General features: G+C 45.7%; 1 long non-coding RNA gene across 2 annotated transcripts; it reads left to right on the top strand.

Moving 5' to 3' along the window:
* The first annotated feature begins 11,171 nt into the window (after positions 1 to 11,171).
* LOC133884652 (uncharacterized) lies at positions 11,172 to 13,105 on the top strand. 2 transcript variants are annotated; one of them, XR_009903155.1, is made up of 3 exons: positions 11,249 to 11,413; positions 11,493 to 11,784; positions 12,272 to 13,105. It is a non-coding gene; the product is annotated as an uncharacterized LOC133884652 (long non-coding RNA). The 2 variants fall into 2 exon arrangements; XR_009903154.1 differs by having other exon boundaries at positions 11,172 to 11,784.
* The last annotated feature ends 4,956 nt before the right edge of the window (positions 13,106 to 18,061 follow it).

The raw sequence follows: 18,061 nt of genomic DNA, 5'->3' as shown, positions 1-18,061 counted from the left end.
CTTTTGCACTTGGTTTGCGACTAGTTATGAGTTCCCTTTCATGAAAAGTTGCCTGATTCCAAGTGACGCAACTATGCGAAGGCTATTTACCAGTCCCTCATATTCTGCAACAGTATTGGAAGTTTTAAAATATAATTGAACAACTTACCTGAGTTCGTTGCCCATCGGAGATTTGAGTTTGATGCCAGCCCCTGAGCCTTGAAGCATGAGCGATCCATTAAAGAAGAGCGTCCAGTGGTCCTCGACCATACTAGGCTTAGTTTCGTCAACGCTTGTCCATTTGGTGATGAATTTCTCTAGTACTCCCGACTTCAAGATTGTGCGTGGTGCGTAGTGTATGTCGAACTCGTTGAGTTCAAGAACCTATTGGGTGATTAGTCCAGTAGTCTCCCTATTGCGTATGACATCCTTCAATAGATACGTCATCACAATAGTGACCTTGTGCGCCTAGAAATAGTGTCATAGCTTCCGGGAAGGCATCAAGACTGCATAAAACAATTTCTGCACTTGCGGATATCGTAATTTCGCATCGTGTAGGACTTCGCTCACGTAGTAAATAGGTTTTTGGACCTTGAACTTTTTCTAGGGGCATTCCCGTTCGACCACCAGAACCATGCTTACAACTTGTGGGATAGCTGCAATGTAAAAAAGAGCTCCTCTATTCCATTAGGCAGGGTAATAATTAATGGAGATGATAAATACCTTTTTAAGTCTTTGAAGGTGTTCTCCGCTTCTTCCATCCACTTGAACCGATCGTGTTTCTTTAGCATCTTGAAGAATGGCATCCCTCGTTCGCCCATCCTGAACATGAATCGACTAAGGGCTGTTATACATCCTGTTAGTTTTTGAACCTCCTTCAATGTTTGAGGTGACTGTATCTGGTCAAGAGCCTTGATTTTGCGTGGATTAGCCTCAATGCCTCGACTTGACACCAGGAAGCCAAGAAGCTTGCTAGACGGCTTGCCGAACGTGCACTTTTTAGGGTTGAGCATCATGCGATACTTCCTGAGGTTGTAGATTGTTTTCTTGAGGTCGTTAATCAATGCGTTTTTGGTTCTAGACTTGACTACAATATCATCGACATAAGCATCTACATTGCGCCCAATCTGGGATTGTAGACAATTCTGAATACATCTTTGATTCGTAGCACCGGCATTCTTCAAATTAAAAGGCATCTTTACATAACAAAATACACCTCGTCCTAAACTCCCATGCTGATTTGGTGATACCCCGAATAGGCATCTAGAACACACAACAACACTCAACCTACCGTGGAGTCGACTATCTGGTCAATGCGCGGTAGAGGAAAAGGATCCTTAGGGTAGGATTTGCTGAGGTCGGTGAAGTCGACACATATTCTTCACCTGCCATTAGCCTTCTTAACGAGGACAGGATTCGTGAGGCACGTAGGGTGATGAACTTCTCGAATAAAGCCCACCTGTTTGTCGACCTCCTACTGGATGGCTTGATTCCTATCCTTAACATATCTTCACTGCTTCTGCACCATTGGTTTGGTGTCAGATTTAATAGCTAGTCTATACTCGATTACTTCCCTAGGGACCCTAGACATATCGAACGGTTGCCATCTTGGTTTACCGAAGGAAAGCAATGAGCTCAAGTTCCTATTTGGGGTCAAGATCAACCCCGACCTTGACCATCTTGGCTTGTTCAGACAAATCAAGGGGCACTGCCTTGACACCACCATCAATTCTTTTGTCCTTGGTGTCGTCGTTTATCTCTTTCTTTGCAGCATTATCAGACTGAGATGTGCTAGCAAGGCTTACAATCCTGGAGTCACTGGTAGCTTGATGCTTCTGGTGCTTGGACTCTTCACCTTTTGAAGTAATTGATGATCGACTGAAGTGTTCGACCATATCCAGGCTCTACTTGTCGCACTTGAATGCTGCTTGTTGATCTCCTTTGACAGTTATGACTCATTTAGGGCCCGTGATCTTGAGTGTCTGGTACGTATAATGCACGACAGCTATGAATTTATCTAGCATTAGGTGGCCTAGGATCACATTGTATGCCGTCATGAAATCTATTATGTCAAAGGTAAGCTTCTCTGTGCGGAAGTTGCCGAGTATGCCAAACGTGACTGGCAACTTGATCTGGCCAAGGGGCATCGTCGATGAATTGGGGGTTATACCGTGGAAAGGCTTGACTCCCTTCTTGAGCTCTGACCTTTCAATCTTCATCGTGTCTAAAGTCTTAGCGAAGATGAGGTTAAGCGAACTACCCCCATCAACCAAGGTTCGAGAAACTTTGATGTTGAGGATAGTCAGTTGTACCACGACTGGATATCGATCAGGATGTGGGACCATGAGCAGATGACCGACTTGATTGAAGGTAATCAGAACTTTCGACCACCTGAGGTACCGAGTAGGCCTAGAGAGAGCCAGGTTGACTTCTCGTTCGACCGCCTTGTATTGTCTTTTGGACTCGTATGCGGTGGATCCTCCGAAGATGTGTGTCAAACTTTGGTCAGGCTCGTGGAACCCAGGCTCGTCACCTTTAGCATCTGGCTTACCCTATTTGTCGTGATGCTCGACAGCGGTGGCTTTATGCTTTTCTTTATCCTTCTTTTTGAGGGCGTTGCATTCGTCAAAGTCATGTTGATTGGTCCGATGAACGGGGCACCACTTCTTGCCACCTCAACTTAGGCCTTTACTGTCCTCGGTGTTGCACAACTTGCTCCTATCGACCGCGATGATGGTCGTGTATGGACCCTTGCGCTTATTACAAGGCTTGCTGAAGGGATCAGTGACGTCCTAAGAGAGGGTGAATTATGACACTTAGAACTATTTCAGCTCCAAAAATAACATAAGATAAACATATATCAATCTCTATCTAAATGTGCTCTAGATTTATCTAGTATATCTACTCTACCGATCAAAACACTTGAAACCTATCTAAGAAGATAAATTGCAAGAATGTAAATGCAAAAACATAAATAATGTAGAGAGAGAAAACTTGGCACAAGGAATTTTTTCCGTGGTATCGATGGCATGAATGCCACCCCTAGTCCACGTTAGAGCTCCACAAAGGATATGCTCCCGGTCGGCACCCGGTCACATCTCTTGAGTCACTAAGTCACAAAGACAAGGTCTCCACCTGAATGTGCCACCACGTAGTCAAGGCAAGGTCTCACCACTAGCCTCTCTTCCTGTTCCTTACTACCGTGACCACTTAGGAGTTTAAGCCACCAAGGCAAGGGTCTTTGCGTCCCCACACAATCGTCGTGCTGCCGCTCCACACAAGTCGTAGGGTCAACAAGCTTGTCAGTGAGTCACCAAGACTCCAAGGTGCCGGCGTACCACTTGGTATAAGGTTAGATCACTCCTTGATCCACTCTCTAGGCAACAATCACCTAGCAACACTCTATCTAGGCCTATAAGCACTAATCACTCTCTAATTGCGTGCTTAATCGCCTTAAATGATTACTTTGAGCACTTTGGTGGCTTGGATGTATTCTCAGGTGCACATAAACTTCTCTAGACTCCACCACCTTCAAATGATCGAGTGGAGGGGTATTTATAGCCTCCAAATCGTGCATAGCCGTTAACCCAATGGCTCTAAAAAGCTGTTAACACCGGATGATTCGATGAGAATAGTAGTACTAACACCGATCATCCGGTGAGTACACTCTAACAAACTAGCCGTTAGAACCCCACTCAAGCCTCTGTGAACACCAGACACTTTGATGTATACTTCATCTCTATTACCGGACTATTCGGTGAGTTATCCTAAGCCATCTGAGCCTTTCCTTCTTCTCTCTATAAATTGCTCTGGTGTATTCATCCGGTGCACATCACTCCATCACCGGACTATCCGGTGAGTTGTCTTCAGTCAACTGAGCTAATGCAATCCTCTCTGGTGTTACATAGCCTTCATCACCGGACCATCCGCTGGGTTGAAATCGTTCTTCTTCTATGCACTGTTCATTGTCCATTGTATTATCCGATGTTTATTCCATTCACACCGGATCGTTCGATGGGTTGAACCTTCATTCTTCAGTGGCTGCATCCTTCTCTGGTAATAATGCTCTGGTGCATTCATCCTTCTGATCACCGAACTATCTGGTGAGCATGTTCTTCAGCACAACACCTTCTTTGGAAGAATTTCTCCAGTGAGCACTCTGCACAAACCGAATACAAAATAAGAAAAGGAAGATAAATGACTGGACCATCTGGTGAGGTCTTTAGGCCTCTCTCCCATTTAACAAATGTGCTCTGGTGAGTTCAAACACCTAGAGCACTAGACCATCCGGTGAGGCAAATCTTCCTGTGACTTCTCCAATTCAGTCCAACTTTGTCCCGATTGTGGTGACTTCTTCATGTATTGCATCCATGAGATCTACTGGCATATATTATTGACAAACATGTTAGTCCCATTGACTATATTATCATTAATCACCAAAATCACAATCATGGCCTTAGGGTCATTTTTGCTACACTTGCCCTTCTTTCCATCGTTCTTCGAGGACTCGGGATTGTCCTTGCCAGGATAAGGCTTTTTGGCATGTGCCTAAGCTTTGGCTTTCTTTGCAGATTTGTCGGCTAACTCAAAGAGCTCCTTGACCATCTAGATCTTCCAGGTAGCAAGCTTCCCGACCAGATCTGTGTTCTTGATGTCCCTCTTGAAGGCGATGATGACAGATTCATTGGAAATATCCGTGATCATGTTTTGCCTGTCACTGAATCGTCGGATGAAGTCTCCGAGGGACTCGTCCTTTCCTTGGTTCAGTTGATGGATATTGTTCTCTATTCCTGGGCACTCGAAAGTACCCTGGAAGTTGGCTATGAACTGAGTCTTCAACTCGGCCCATGATCGGATTGAGTTGGGAGGCAAGTTTAACAACCAGGACCTTGCTGGTCCATCAAGCACAGTTAGCAGGTAATTGGCCATTACCTTGTTATTGCAACCCGCTGCTCGGATAACGGTGGTATAGATCTGCAACCATTCCTTAGGGTTGAGCTTCCCGTTGTACTTCTGGATAAGGCCCGCCTTGAACTTCTCGGGCCACCGTATCAAGCAGAGCTCTAGGACGAAGGCTTTGTAACTTCCGTCGAATTCCTCAGAAGGCAAAGGAAGAGGATTGTCATGCCTATCCCTTTGAACACGGGAGTCACGTCAATGATTCTGTCCTAGAAATCTACAATCGTTGTAGCGTCGATCATCCTCACGATGCTCCTCACGGTTGTTGTTGATAACCTCCAGTAAGTCATGTCTATTGTGAGAGATGAGGTTAGGTCTCCCTGATTTATGCGCTCATGGATAGGGCAGTTACAGTTCGATTTGCAATGATGTACTCGGGGTCGACCTCCTGAGCTGCATGCTTGTGACACTTCTACTCAAGAGCATCCACATCTATGGCTTCTCAAACTATCACCTTGCCGCCTGGGGACCTATAGGCGCTAGGATTGTTCGCTTGAGCAACTTGGATCTAAGCCGCATCGAGTAGGGTCCCGACCTGATTAACCATAGGGGTTAAATGATTCGCCAGATCTAACTCCGGAAGAGATCTTAGAATCAAATGGGCTCCCTGGACATTAGCATCTAGAGTGCTAAAAATGTCACTACTGAGGCGAGGTTGCGGTCAAGCTGACGAAGCCTCATGATGGCTACCCTATGGGAGTTCGCTCCTCGATCTCGGGACTGTGCTGGTGGAGGCGTGCCTACTGGAAGCCGTCATTGAAGACCAGGAGGCACCAATCTTCCTACGGTTCGTTGATGATCGATGGTATTAGGAGCGTATAGAGCTCTAGTTGCAGATGTCCCTAGCGTTATATCACCAACGTTGCCGGCGTTAGCGGCTGCCACTGCTAGATCCTTGGGGATTGTTGTGCCATTATTCACCATGGCGTTTGCATCTACCCCCATTGGATCACATGTGGGACTTTGGTTCCTCTAGCCATAAACACGAATCAATCTGTTCGGCTGCTCTGGCTGTCGACAGAGTCATCATCACCACTTGCTTCACTGTCGGTGTCTATGAACTGCAGAAGATTGGGCTCCTTGGGATCCCATTCAAGATGTCCCACCTCATGATATGCGTCCAATGGGCTAGACTTGAGAATACCGGTGTAGATCAGTCCACCCTGATCGTCCCAACAAAAAACCATAGCTTTGAACGTGATCTCCGATCCGATTGGAGGCGATTTGAGAGCATTGCTGGCAACTCGAAGTGGTCATAGAAGCCGACATCGAAGAATCCGGTGCGAATGTGCACTCGAGACATAGTCGATCGTGAAAAGTAGAAGATCCTGTAGTGAAAATGGTCCTATTAGGCCATGATTGTGATTTTAGTGATTAATGACAACATAGTCATTGGGACTAATATGTTTGTCAAGAATATATGTTAGTAGGTCTCATGAATGCAATACATCAAGAAGCCACCGTAGTCAGAATAAAAGTTTGGTTGAATTGGAGAAGTCTTAGGAAAAATATACTCATCGGATGGTCTGGTGCATGAAGAATTGTATGTACTGAAGCTTTGTATCCAGAGGCAGTTTTACCTTATCGGATGGCCCGGTGTTAAATAAGCAGAAGTAGCAGAGCATTGTTGACAAATGGGATAATGCAGATGGCTTCGCCGGATGGTCTGATCATCATCAAAGGATCATGCCGGACTAATTCTTGCAGAGAAGAATCCAAGCACAGAAGAACGAAGATCAACTCACCAGAAGGTCCGGTGCCTATGTTGTACACACTGGAGTATTTCCTGTAGAAGCGTTTCCAAGAGTTGAAGATCGAAGAATACCTCACCGGATAGTCTGCTGATAGGTGTTGTGTATATCGGAGGCTTACACCATAGCAATTTACATAGAGATATTGCAGAAGCTCGGATGGCTCAAATGTACTCACCGTATAGTTCGGTGATGGAGATGATGTATACATTGGAGTGTCCAGTGTTCAGGATGACTTTGAGTCGAATCCAATGGCTAGTTTCTGATGGTGTACTCACCGGATTATCTGGTGATTGTACTGCTATTGTCACCGGATAATCTGGTGTTAACAGCTTTTCTGAGCTATTAGGTTAATGGCTAGTTGGTGAGTTTGAGGCAATAAATACCTCTCTACTCGGTCATTTGAAGGTGCTTGAGTCCAAAGAAACACAAAGACACTTGAGAAGATATACAAGCCACCAAAGTGCTAAAAGTGATCATCTAAGTCAATTAGCACATAGATTAAGGAGTGATTAGCGCTATTAGGTCTAGAGAGAGTGTTGCAAGGTGATTGCTACCTAGAGAGTAAATCAAGAAGTGATCTGAGTTTATACCAAGAGGTACGTCGACACATTGGAGTCTTGGTGACTCGCTAGCATCTTGGGCCTTGGTGGCTCAAGCTTGTTGACCCTCCGACTTGGTGTAGAGCAGCAGCAAGACATGTGTACAGGGACGCGGAGACTCTTGCCTTGGTGGCCCAAGCTCTGAAGTGATCGCAACATCAAGTGACTGGAAGAGAGGCTAGTGGTGAGGTTGCCTTTGTCGCTTGGCGGCTCATTCGGTTTGAGACCTTGCCTTAGTAACTTGGTGGCTCAAGAGCTGTGATCGGGTGCTGACCGAGAGCATATACTTGGTGGAGCTCTAACATGGATTAAGGGTGACATTCATGCCATCGATACTAAGAGACAAAATCTCTTGTGCTAAGTTTATCTCTCTACCTTATTTACGTTTCCACAGTTATATTCTTGCAAATTACCTTGCTAGAGTAGGTTGCTGTCGGTGTATCAGGAACCGGGGGTCCCCGAATCCCGAGACCTAGCCAGCCATCCGCCACATGGCGCCATCCGCGGGGTCTCTCCTGCAAGATGAGAAAAGATCAAGTCCCGGGAGAAGGCGCTCGGGGCCACAGTCAGTGGCCCCTGAGCACCCCAGTTCCCCGATGATACACGGAATCCAAGTACCGGGAAGAAAGTGCTCGGGGAGGTGTACGGCTACCCCCGAGAACCCTAGTTCCCCGACGACCAGAAGAGCTAAGTTCCGGGACAGAGTGCTCGGGGCTGCGTGCGGCAGCCCCCGAGCACTCGGTTCCCCGAGGATCCGTACAAGAGTGCTCGGGAGAGAGTGCTCGGGGCTGCCTGCGGCAGCCCCGGGGCACTCGGTTCCCCGAGGATCTATACAAGAGTGCTCGGGAGAGAATGCTCGGGGAGGTGAACAGTACCCCCGAGCACTCGGTCCCCTGAGGACAAGGAAAGGCATTCTCGGGAGAGAGTGCTCGGGGAGGTGAACAGTACCCCCGAGCACTCGGTACCCTGACGACTCAGAAAGGCCCTCGAGGGGCCCACCGACGAGGTGTCAACCAATCAAAGGACTGAGGCCGCATTTAATGAGCGTGCGTGGCCTGACACCTCCAACTGCTCCCGCCACGCTCAGCGTCAGTTCCTGCCACGTTCTGGCAGAGAGGCGTGGGGTTATTAATTGCACAGGTCCCGTCCCTTGCCATCCGACCTGTCTCGGGATAACGTCGTAAGGACCAAGGTGTTCCGTCTGCCGCGCTGCTGTGGCAGAGGAACAAGACAGGACGGGCACGCCGGGTCGCTCTGCGGCTGCCCGGTGGGCCCTCTCCACGGCGCCCGTTGCCAATGCATTTATTGTGACGGATGACCGGGCGTGCGACGTATTTTCCACCCCCGGTCATTTCACCTAGAGGAAATGATGACGCCCTTTTCATTTATGGTGCCTCAGAACTCGTGCCCCCCTCCCATTCGGGGCACGTTGCGGCCGGCGGATACTTAAGGCAGCCGGCGGCACAGAGGTTGAAAGAGGAAGAAAAAGAGAAAGGGCGAGAATAGAGAAAGAGGGCTGATAGCAGAATAGAGCTAGATAGAGAAAAAGACAGACGAAGAACACAGCACAAGAGACACGGCTGAGAAGTGAGTAGCACGAGACAGGCCGAAGAACAAGGAGCCCTAGTCTCTTAGATAGATCAAGATTCTTGTAACCAGCAACATCCTTGATGGACTTCCTCAGGACAGTTATAGCATCCATACAGGAGTAGGGTATTACGCCCCCGTGCGGCCCAAACCTGTCTATCCGGTGCATTTACTTCTTCTTGCACTAGGTCACCACATCACCACCGGCCGTTGCATTCACTCCCATTTATTTCTCCGACGAACATATTCAGGATCATCCCCTCGGCCGAATCTCTAAAAAAGGGTCTCTCGGGATCCCTGCGACTGGAGCTAATCCTCCGACAGTTGCAATCCTCTTGAGTGATAGAGTAGACACACTAGATAAGTTTAGAGCACATTTAGATCAAAATTGAGATAGATTTATTTTGTAGGGTTTTTAGAGCCAATTTGGTTTAGGTTTTTAAGAATTCTAATTCAACCTCCCCTCTTAGGACGTCACCGATCCCGACAACCCCTATGTGGCACGCCAATTGTTGAGGGTTTTTCCCTGACAATATGTCCGTAAGAATGACGGGGTTGTCTTCATGATCTAGAATCGATCAAGAGACGAGGCACACACGATGTATACAAGTTTGGGTCCTCCATTAGAGTAATACCCTACGTCTTGTGTGGTTGATGATGTATTTTATATTCACTCGAGTACAGACAATGTGTTTATATCTATTATAAGGAGTAGATGAGATCTAAACTAGACTAATGACAAAGTCGTCGAGTATCTCCTCTAGCCCTAGTGCTTGCGTCGAGTTGCAGATGAGTTGTATTCCTTCGAAAAAAGAGTCTCCCTTTAGGGGTCTGGGTCCCCGCCTTATATAGGGGTCTTGTACCACCTCCTATCTCGCCGTAGTTGATAGGGAGTCCTTCATATTGTCCACCAAGAAAGATCAGATAAATCTGACTAGGATACTAGTTGTACTCGAGTTGGGTAATCAATCGAGACCTTCCTAGTATGCGCCTTCTGAATCTCCAGGAGTATCAGGTACCGCAAATTTAGTTCTGTAATATCCGGAGTTGTTAAGCATGCACACGATATACCTTATCCGTATATGGTATACTTTTTATGCGTATATACCCTATAGTTAGATATTCGACAATATCTCAATTTCCTATCATGTGCTTAAGAAAGTTCCCCCAGTTCCTCGGCAACACCTTGAAATGCATTTAGCTGTCTAACTTTAGACTCGGGATATTCCTCACTCCATTGCATCTTTCGCTCATCCATTCAGCCCGCCCACCCAGACACCCTTTTGCATTATCATCTACCGCCCTTTCTTTCCTCCCGTCCCTTCACGGATGAAGATCGTCATATGTATGTTTGACTTCAGTTGTCGGTGCAATAGAATTGGCGGGAGTGATGTCCCTATAGAGCGAAAGAGTTAGCCTGGTGATCCCTAGGTTGCAGCACGCCCGGTGGTTGACTCCTCGCTAGCTGCCACCATTTTTAGGACCGACTGACACCTCACCTGCATGCACATATACCGTAGTGTAGTGTGGGTCGCACATTCATAATAGTGTTCGGACTCATGTGCTTTCCTGAACCAGGGGAGTTTCCTTTCTCCTTCTGCGTAGTTCTTCAGGCTATTCTATCATGGGATAATTATTCCTTCTAGTTTAACCTCTAGGGGTGAGATATCTGTTCATTGTGTAGAGTTGTACCAATAAAATTTATTTTGTCGTGTTACACAGATCTGAATATGTTATGGAATAATGATTTTCTAACTCATGTATTTTTTGGGTTGATAGTATATTCAGCGAAAAAGCTCGGTTGGCAGAGGAGGAAGCCACCTACCCCGGCTCGAACCTGGGCGCGCGTGCAACATCAGGAAAAGTCAGGTGAGTATAAAGCCCCCGTCAATCTCCTAACAAAAAAGAGTACTCAAATTCCTCATCTTTAGGGTGATATCAAGGCTCATTCTCTGGCTCCATCAAGGTTTGAATATTAGCCGTGTCAAATCCTTGATCTTGATCTAATTTTCAGGTTCATACAGACCCCTAATATTAACTACTTCGGTTTACGATTCGTATAATCCCATATTATTCAGATCTCAAAAATGATGGCAGTTGGACCGAATTGAATAATTGATACAAGCATGGTCCCTCATGTGAATGCGAGAGGGGCTAACTCCTCCAAAATTCATAAAATCATTTTCCATCAAGCTATGAACCCAGTGCAGATTTCCAATCTAATGGATACTCATGAGGATAAGTCCTCCCCCCTTGCATCAGCGTGGATTTGTTCTCATCCAATTCTGACGTGACCTGTCTAGACTTCGACTGAAGAGATATAGTCCTAACATGGTTTCGCATGCTAGGCTTGGTAGTAGTTTCTACTTCTCCTTAGTACTTCCAGAAGCTGTTAAGCTGACTTCAGTGCTTAATCATCTGAAATTCTGAATCCTGATACATATACTGGTTATCTTCTCCTTAGTACTTCCAGAAGCTGTTAAGCTGACTTCAGTACTTAATCATCTAAAATTCTGAATCCTGATACATATACTGGTTATAATGGACGAATAAGAATTATCAGTCCTACTTTTGATATCTATAAAAAATCACACAATAATGCTTCCGTGGTCAGGTCTTCCTTCTCCCACAGGGCACAGGGAAGGTGACTGGAACCGACACATTGCAAGCTGGAGCTGAAAACCCTATAAAGAAGCTTCATATCTACAAAGAGAACCAACCAACTGACCCCCTATACAAGTCCCTGCTTTGTTCAGAACCCCTTTTCTTCTCTCCTTGTATATCAGAGATACTTTTGCAAGGAGACATATAGCAAGCAAGATGTATAATCCTCCGAGCGCGCAGGATATGTCCTACTACGATCATGTTCAGAAGCGCCATGAGGAGAAAGGCTGCCTATATGCATGGTAATTGGTAACCTTTATGTTCTGCCCTTCTATATTACTCGCACACTGTTATATATGTTTTTGTCTAGTGGAGTTTTTGTTAACATATTTGCCTCGATATCCATGATGAAAACGCTCTGAATTCTGGAACTTTGTCTTGATTCGTTTCGGAGAAAGGAAGATCCTTGGCTTGAGATGTAGGATGTCACCAGAGTAAAGTTACAGAATAGTTGCGGTTTTGTCTGGTTAGTTGGATGAAAAACGTTGTGATAAGAATATTTCAAAAGTATATGGATTTAACAAGTTGACAGTACTCTGAATATTACAGACAAGATTTCCGTGTCACAAGATCAGACTGACATGCACAAGAACACATTCAAGAAGATCAAATTAGGAGGTTGCATGCAGTTTACACTGTATACTTGTCATAGCAACTTTTGGCAATTGCAGAGTCTCATCTTCTAGTTTTAATCTTGAGTTAGCAATAAATTTGACAATGACTTTGCAGAATACTCCGCACATGTGTTTGGAAAGCTTGTTAAGTTTCGAAGGAGAACCCCTGTATGGCTTGAGGATTCAGGACAGATGAGTAAACATGAACTGGGAAGACATCCCTTAAAAAGAACCTGGGATGGAAGGGAACATGCAGTTCCGTTAACAAAAGCCCTTCAAATATTCTTTCTGAGGGAACAAATTAGCTCAATTCATCAAATTCTCTTTATGTGATTCTCAGAAGAAATAATCTCTTAACGTCTCTAATTCGGTGCTATGCTTCTCTTCGACCATTACATGCTATACCTTTCCTCTTCAAAATCTTTCTTTCGACTAGTTGATTCATCCTTCTTGTGAGCATCTGAACATTATCAAGATGTCAGAACAGAGAAGGGTCCATCAGCTATCATTATCGAGGTCCCTATTGGGCTACAAATCGATGATAGAGAGATCCACCGCGCAAGGTCGCATCAAATGGAAAATGGCATTGTCTGGGCAATTTGGTGGTTGCCGGTCATTTTCATGTGGCGTTGCCTACACCTAGAGGCAATATTGTTTTTCACGTTGTTCTATTGAGACCATTAACCTCTAAAATCCAAGATGAAAGCGGTTGTTGAATATTTCAGTAGAGATAAAGCTGTAAATCTCTACTCGGGTCATGAGATAAGTTAGTTGGTAATTGATTTCATGTTAATTTCAGTTAATAATAATAATAATTTTTAATCACTTTCACAATGAGAGCTTCTTCTTGTGCAGCCTGTTCACTCTGTGCTGCTGCTTCTGCTGCTACGAGACCTGCGAGTGCTGCATCGAGACCCTCTGCTGCTGCTGATAGGCAAGCTCGACGACACCGTCATGGAGAATTGGAGGTGTGGCCAAGCAGGATACCTATCGCTCTTCCATAGGCCATAGCATCTCGCTTCATTTCCCTTTCAATAAGAGCTCTGTATGTACAAGCGTGTAAATATATGAATGTTCGTATGGTGTAATGTTAGTGTGTCTGCATAATTTCATTTTGAAAATGCCCTGTAAACTGTTTTATCCAGTTTAAGTGAATGCAGTGTGGTGATCCATATCGATCTGGAATAATTGCACTATGTCAGGAGGATACAAATTTAGCTGAGCTTCAGCTTTCAGACCTCCTTTGCAAGAATAAAAAACAGGAAGGAAAAATACATTCTTCTCTAGGAATGCAAGTGACCAAAAATAGGATTGCAGGCCACAAGAAAATTGCATGAATTACCATTTGGACAAAATGAGAATTTCTTTTAAATAAAAAATTAGATGATCTAGGACGAATTAGGTGATCTTGCAGTAAAAACAAAATATAACACTCAGATTCTAGCCGAATGAATTGGACTCAAACTTGAGTGGTGAGGTCACCGACACCTCCCAAAACCGAGTTAGGCCCTGTTTTGTTTTATTCTAATTATATATTCTAATCCCAAAAGCAAAAGTAAAAATAAACGGTGACAATGGAAAAGGTGATTCTGACATCTGTTGGAATATATAAGCTTAGCACATTATATTTGTATAATTCCAAATAAATCTCAAATGCCTAATCATGCAGAGGTAGTGTATATCTTTTAGTTCCATCTTACTAGTAGAGATGAAGGAAGACTAACTTATTCATGACCCGAGTAGAGATTTACAACTTGAAGTTAGTGGAAATGCTACTCAAGTATCTAGGTGATGCTCGGTGGAGTTAGTCAAGCTCCACTCGAATGATAGTCGAATCTAGTCGAGACTTGTCGGTGCTAGTTAAAACCTAGTCGATATTGATTATTTATATATGTTCTTGTTCATATTATATCAGAAATTGAATTAAATTAAATTAAATTTGGAAATGTTATTTTTCCAACAACATCTACAAGCCAAGCTTGTACAATAAAATTCCACAATCCATAATTTGGTAGAAAAAACTTCTCAACAAAATCTAAATTATGACAATCCATATAAAAACAAACAGAGCCTTAGACTCTAATCCTAAGGTGCATGAATTTGAAGAGGGAACAATGACAAATGATACTGTGAACTGGCCCATAAAAGACACATGAATGGATTGATATACATTTTAGGCCCAGAACAAGAGGTCCAAGCCCGGCTAGATCCGGCCCATTAGCCACTCCGTCGTCCCTCCTACATGGTGATGTTCCAGACCTGCAGCCGATGGGTGTAGCTGATGAAGGGGAGCACATCCCTAGCATCATTGAAGATATGGATTTGGAGGATAAAGAGTTGGAGGAAGGCCTTGCCGATGGTGATTTTTCTGATGAGGAGGGTAATGCTGCAGTTCCTGCAGAGTGGCGAGATCAAGAATTTTTGAAGTTGGTGGTTAGCGAGGCTGACCAGACACCGTGGCCATACCATGAGAATGAGGTGTCACAGGGTGCTATGTACCCTACAAAAGAGGCAGTTATTGATGCTGTGAAATTCTGGTCGTTGTCTCTTCGTAGGCAATTCAAGGTTGTTAAATCAAGTAAAAGAGAGTACGATGTGAAGTGCTTGGTTCCTCAGTGCCCTTGACGGGTGCACGTATTTAGAGGGAAATGGGCAGACTACTGGCAATGCTCAACAGTTAAAGAACATAATTGTCATATTGAGAAAATAGAGTTCGCCCACCGGAACCTGTCTTCTGGTTTCATTGCAAATGTTATGTACGGAGAGATTGTGGATGTCATGGCCCAGAATTTCTAAAACATATATTTAAGTGCTAATGGGCGTCATTAGCATCATTTGTTTGGTTTTGAGCAGTTTTAGGCATGCAATTTTCAATTAAACAAATTGTAAAAATCAATATTAGTTGATGCGTTGTTAAGCAACTCACAATATTGCTATACAACATAGAGTTGGAAATAATTTTAGAAATTAGTAGGTGCCTGGAGGAGAATATAAATGAATTTTTCCAAATTTTTGGGGATTGTTTTCAAAGCATAAAAATCAGCACAAGTTTGAAAAGCTTGCCTCTTTGGAGAATTTTCATTTGAGTTTGGTGCAAGCTTTTTGGGTCAAACAAAGTAAAATGGATTGTTCATGATTTATAGAAGCCAACAAAATTTGTTCCACAAATTTTAGACCACAGTAAGACCTCCAAAATGGTTGGCTAAAGTGGTGGAGATATTTTGCCTGGCGGTTACTGTTCCTGCGGGACCCGCTTGTCATCCTCCCTCCTCACTCAGCCGTGCTGCTTCCAGAGGGCGGTGCTGGCTTTGTTGACTTCGGTGGCCGGCAAACCCAGCACGCCGTCGAGTCACCGGCCGAACGTTCGAGTGGATGCGTCGTCGGCCTTAACCCCCCCCCCCCCCTGGACGCTTTCTCGTGGCTCCTCTCTCTCTCCCTCGCTTTCTCTCCCTGTCGCCCAGCGCACCACAGAGCAGAGCCGCTTTGCGCCGCGCCGCCGGCCAAATCCGACGCGCCACCGGCAAGCCCCCTCGAGCTCAAGCCGCGAGAAGCGCAAAGAGGGATCGTCGGAGCCTCTCCAACTAATTTCCGTGCGAATCCCCTCCCCTCTCGGTCGAATTTGGCGAGCTCGTGCCGTCTTCCTCGGCGCCGGCGGCCTCCCTCCGCACCTCACCGTCGAGCTGCCTCGTTGCTGCTTCTTCGGCCCAGTGAAGCGCTCGGTGAGCTTCCCCATACTCCTGTACACCTTTTGCGCATGCCGCTTTCCCTCCGTCCCGTCGCTGGCGCGTGAGTCCGCGACGACCGGCTGCCGCCGCGCCATAGCTCTCGCCGCCGGCCGTGCCACCGTCGAGTTCTTCAGCGTTGGGCCACGCCATTTGGTCCACGCGCCCTCGTAGAAGCTATAGCTGCCCTCACCCGAGTCTGTTGCGTCGCCGTTCGCCTTCGGCGCGTCAAAGCCGTGCCGCCGCCGGATTGGTTTTGCCCCTCGCCGCCGATCGCCGTGCTCCGGCCATCGCCGGCGTCGACATGTACCCCCACCGTGACCACGTGCTCGTGCTGGTGCTGTTGCCACCTTCGGCCGGGCCATTCAGACCGCCGTTCGCCGCCGGCGACGTCGCCCGAGCCGCCGGCGTGGGGTACTGGGCGCGGGTCAATTTTGACCCGGGTCAAACCCACCGGGCCCACTGTCAGCCTCAGTGGCTAACCGGCCGGGTGTGCAAAAAGTATTTCGGGCATTTTTATTAATCGGGAAAACTCCGGAAAATGCGAATTAGAATATTTGTTTAATGTTAAATCGGCTGAAAACTTGAAAAGTGCATAGGAAATTGTGTAGAGCTCCAAAATTCCTAAAACCAATTTTGTTGGTTTTGTTGTGTCATGATCTGTCCATTAAAAATGCCAGTGGCCATGAAATATGTGCTGTGAATTATTGAGTTAATAAATTATGTCTAGGCTTTGATAATTCCTAATTAAAGTTTGGTGTTTCCAAAATTGATGAATCTAATTTTGTTGGCCTTGTATTATCATACTCTGCACATGAAAAATACTAGGTGTTGTGAAAGGTATAATTAATTTTATTCAATTAACGAATGTGTTTAATCTTTAATAATTCATAAACAATTTTTGACGAGTCCAAAATTGGTAAATCAAATTCTGTTAATCTTGTTAAACTATGCCATGTTCATTAAAAATGCTAGGGTTTATGAAATGCTTACTGAGGATTAATAAGTTGTTAAATGTTAAACAATAATTCAAATAAGGAAATCCTTCAGGCTTTTAACTCATGGCATAAGTGCATTGCATCTCCGCTGCTGTCTTACAGTGAAGCATCTTTCATTGCATGTCATTCATATTCATTACATTGCATGCGTGATTCTTTTAGGGAACTTCGACCCGGCGAACGAGGCGAACGGGGCTGTACCCGGAGGTTCCCACAGTGGTGATCGTGACTCGGGTAGCTGTGAGTAGCAGCTAGGGCAGCAAGGCAAGCATCTATCATATTGCACCGTGTCTACTTGAAAATCTAATATGTTATCTACGCTTATGTATACATCGCATGTGTCGGGTTCCGAGTTGGGTAGAACCTATGCCTATGCATTCTTCTATTTCGGTCACGTGTCATGTGTTATTCCATTGGAGCCTAGTGGTGTCGTCGCAGTCTGATTTTAGTTCGCTATGCTTAGTGGTACTTAGGCTTTCCGGTAGAAGTCGACGACGGCGTCCACCGTTGTCGCGAGCCTAGGGCTTTTTACCTGTTCACATTTGTGGTTATGTTGATGATGTGTCGGTTGTTGAGTGGTGAGTTGAGACGAGGTGTGGGCGGTGTTAGGGGTGTCATCTGCTCACGAGGAGTCCTCAGGCAGTTCGGGAAGGGAACCCGGACACCGTAGACCGCTTGCACCGGTTAAGCACCGATCATCGGTGTAGTCGGCTTTAGCACTTACCTTACTCACCACATGCTGATATAATGGTAGGCGAGCCGATTACCTTCGCAGACGTGGTCATGTGGGCCTCGTCATAGACGTTGTGAGTCCGGTTTGAGTCCGGGCTTTTAGCGGTATTAGTTTGCTCGAGGAGTAGTTCTAATACCGCCTCGCCGAGCTATGGTTGATCCACATGGTTGGGTCTGGTTGGGAAAGGTTGTCACGGGTACCCCCTTGTGCGCATCTTAGCGGGTGGCACAAGCCGTATGGTCCCTGTGTCGTGTGGGTCCAGGAGTATCCCTCTGCAGGGTGTATAATCAGTTCGAACTGCCGCGCTCTCGATCATGAGCATCGCTATTGCTTATCTCCACCAAGCGACCATATTTTGGTCGTAGAGTTTCGATGTGGGTTGTGGCATGGTTGGATTGGGTGGTTTGGTCGGTTTGTGGTCGGTGATTTGGTGGTATTGGTTTACTTTGATA

The sequence above is a fragment of the Phragmites australis genome, chromosome 11, assembly GCF_958298935.1.
Source record: "Phragmites australis chromosome 11, lpPhrAust1.1, whole genome shotgun sequence".
Classification (NCBI taxonomy): Eukaryota; Viridiplantae; Streptophyta; class Magnoliopsida; order Poales; family Poaceae; genus Phragmites; species Phragmites australis.
Note: the sequence above shows the minus strand (reverse complement) of the source record. Positions and strands in the feature narration are given on the sequence as shown.